Consider the following 3,735-nt stretch of genomic DNA (forward strand, 5'->3'; position numbering starts at 1 on the left):
TAGTGTTCGAGTTACTGGCCACTACCGCTAGCACAAGCTATTCAAACTCCCTCTCTGAATCAGTTTGGTTTCTTGAGTCTCAACTACAAGCTGAAAGACATCGATTAGTTGTGCTACGACAAGAAGCGGAAGGACTGCGGAAGTCCCTGGAGTATTCAGATGCATACTCACTCCAACAAGAACCCCTGTATAGCAACGTATGTGCAGCAACGATGATGACATGTGTTGTTGTGGTCAACCTCCCACCTCCCCACAAACCTCCCCGCACCCCCACCTCCAGCCCTGTACCTGCTTCCTCCTCATATCACGCAGATATAAGGATAAAAAACAAATAATTTTTTTCTGCCACATCTCTCCCCCGATTCCCCTCTCCCACGTGAGCTCCATGGCCACAACCTTGCCGCCGCCTCCAAATAAGGGCAGCTCCGGTGCAGTTCTGCGGCGCTGCTCACCGGCCCCCTCCCTCCTCACTGTTCTTCTCCTATCTTCCGCCGCCGGAACATCGTCCCCGTCCCTGCACGCGCCTCCACAGCAGCCCTATTCGCCACGGGTCGCTGGCGCGGCTCCTCCGCCTCCGGTTTATCTGCCAACTACCCCTGCATCTCCGCACCCACGGCCGCCGGTTCGGGCTCAACGGTGCTACTCCGCCAGGGTCACCTCAACTCCGATGCCATCTGTTCTGTAAGTCACTCCCCCCTCTCCTGCTTTGTGTGGCATGGCCATCGTGCCATGGCTGATTCCTTGCCGTCCATCGCGATGATGACCTACACTATATACTCAGATCATAATCAACCAAATATTACTCTGTAGAAGCGTTACTTTTGTTGAGGTCGCTGCCTGAATTTGTTATTCCACCCATACGTAATTGTGGTATATCTTGCTAGTAAAAGTTATGTCAGCTGGTGTTCTAGCATAGACGTCTATGAACCCCGGACGCCCAGCAGTTAGTTTTTTAAACCATTTTCTTATCAAAGTCGATTGCTTTACTCTCTGATTTTTCTTTGTGTGAACATATAGTAGGGTTGTGGTATAGTTATATTTAACCTGAAGAAAATATGTTATATTCACTCTCCAAACGTACATATTTGTTAATGGAAATTTTATGTTTGTTCCAGGTGACATTAAAACATACTTGCATCAGTTATACCGTGTTTATACGAGGATGTGTGCAATAAATAGTGTGTTTTTGTCCTTTTGTATACACAACTATTTGTATTACTTCCTGAACATATAAATTTCCTTTGCATACGTAGTAGAACCAGATCACATCCTTGATCCAGTGCATCGCTCCATGGTCTGAGCTCCACTGTCGTCATCTGCAAGTGAAATATAACTACCTAGGGGTGGCCATCGTGTCATCGTAGATCACAGGTGGACAACAACCATCATGGTGAGCAACCTTACTGGATCCTTGAGGCCCAACATTCCACTTCACCTTTCTAGGTATTTGAATTTTGGGCTTGCATATTTCAGTTTGTCATTTAGTTCTGCCCATGCAAGTTGTTTCTAGTTAGGTATGTGTTAATCCAGGAAAAATATCTCTGTCTCTTTTTTCTCAATAATTCTTTCTTGTGATGCATTAGGTTTAATTCTCCTTTTGCTATGTGTGTGGATAATTAGTTATATTTTCGTGAAGATTTTCATGGCAGATCAAGTAAATAAGATGTGACAGTATCTCTGGATATCTGTGCTGTGACCCTGTGACAAACTCATGAAAGAAGATTCCTTCAAGTATCACTTAATAGGTGAGCACTATTATCTATGACATCATTATAATTTCTGGGAAAGAAAATGTACTATCAGTGTTTATGAATCCTCCCACATAGTGTAGTTCTATAGGAATAAGCCTCACATGCATCTACCCATCCTAATATTCCTCTTTATTGTATAATCGTTAATTTTCATCTTCCCTCACAGGTTTTGAAGTGACTTTGCTTCAGCTAACATGCTTGTGTTAGCTTTTCTATTACAGGTAAATCTTCAAGACATATGAGTATTGCAATTAGCAAATATATGAATCAATAAGTTTACAGAAGATGCCTTAAGAATGAACTGAGAGCTTTGTCTTTATTGCATGGATTCTTCGCAAGTTGGTGATTGTGCCACACCACTCCTTTAAATAAATTAAGTTCTTTTTAAAAAATATACTGTTTTTATTTCTTCATTTTCGCATTCTATAGGTGAATTTTCAATGGAAGACTGGCATACATGTTATCTAGCTTGATATTCTTGGCTGATGTAAGATAAAGCATTCAGATCCATATTTTGTACAATTCTATACACCATAATCTGGAATCTTATCCAAAATCTTAGGATGGATATAGTTCTTTGTGTTCATGTGTTATACAAGATAAATCATTACAGAATCTGAATGCAAGAATATTCTAACCTTTGTTTACATGAATCACAACTATCAACACACAGAGATATGAAACATATTTTCGAATTTTCAAATATGAACTCGTTTCATGCATTTATTTTATTTTCAGCTTCTAGTACATCCGATTTCCCAAGCTTTCTGTACCTATTTGTATTGTTGACCAATCATTTGTCAATCGTCGAGCTACCTTAAGCTGCACCAAAGGCGCACCCCCGCATAGGTTCTCTCTCGCCCTCTACGTTGGCATACTTTACCTTGGTTTGGTGAATCTGAAAGATGACTACTACTACCATTGTACAAAAGGGAAAGATCATGAAAAAAATGCATACAGTTGAAAACACACCTCTTCCTCTAGTGGATGTTTCCAACTACTAGAACTAGATGGTTCCTATATTGAGTTCACCACTAACCTGCTAGAAAAAGAAAGGACATTTTAGCATTCTTAAATAGCAAAACATACATTGCGTATACTTATAAGTTGTAACATGACAGAAAATTTCAAACAATATTGTGCAGAACTACTCTGGAGGTCTGATTTCTATCATAATTTGCCAGGCTTGGTGACTCATGCCAGTTTTTGTTATTATAGATTGCAAGATAAATAGATGGTCTATGGCTAAGCTGTTGATTGCAAGATAAATAGATGGTACATGGCTAAGGTCCTGATTGCAAGGCGGAGAATGGGGCAACTACCAGATAGTTCTACATTAATGTTATTGAGTGTTATTTTCATTTCGATGTATAGAAAATCATGTGTATATTCCTTGGATCGTGTTCCATGTATTGCAAACGAGTTGATTTAATATATGAGATCCTTCTGTTTACTGGATTGCTGGTCTTGTGTAGTATCTCTATTGATCTAGTAATTATTGATGGATATATAAAATACTACTAATTTTTCATGATATGTAGGTGTAATCCCCATATATATAATGGAAGCATTGCACTAATCTGTTAATTATGCCTATTTCAAACCAGCCTGTGTAGGTGTAACCACCAACGCATTGAAGTGTTGTCAGGCTACAATTATATACGTTGCTAGTTTGCAACGCTTATTCTGTTGATTACCAACGCAATTATATACATTGTTGTAGGCCCTAGCAACGCCACCAAAGGCAACACATAAAAATCTGTTGGTGTAGACCCTAGCAACGTTTATGTGGACATTCGACAACGAATTGATGCGTTGCTAACGGGGGGTTCCTGTTGTAGTGACTTTCTGGTGCAACAGCAAGCGTTGGACGATTTTAGCGCCAAACAGGACAAAACTAATAAGCTTGCTAAGCTTATTGCCAGCATCGTGAATACCCAGGATAACGTTTCTTGAGCCCTTCTGAAGTTGTGTTTAGTTATGG

The 3,735-nt window shown here is 40.3% G+C and overlaps 1 long non-coding RNA gene across 2 annotated transcripts; it reads left to right on the forward strand.

The window, feature by feature from the left end:
* Positions 1–362: 362 nt before the first annotated feature.
* Positions 363–3,183, forward strand: LOC120963967 (uncharacterized). Of its 2 annotated transcripts, none has more exons than XR_006663279.1 (3): positions 363–1,745; positions 1,918–1,972; positions 2,970–3,183. It is a non-coding gene; the product is annotated as an uncharacterized lncRNA (long non-coding RNA). The 2 variants fall into 2 exon arrangements; XR_006663278.1 differs by having other exon boundaries at positions 363–1,390; positions 1,637–1,745; positions 1,918–3,183.
* The last annotated feature ends 552 nt before the right edge of the window (positions 3,184–3,735 follow it).

This window comes from Aegilops tauschii, chromosome 5 (assembly GCF_002575655.3).
Source record: "Aegilops tauschii subsp. strangulata cultivar AL8/78 chromosome 5, Aet v6.0, whole genome shotgun sequence".
NCBI lineage: Eukaryota > Viridiplantae > Streptophyta > Magnoliopsida > Poales > Poaceae > Aegilops > Aegilops tauschii.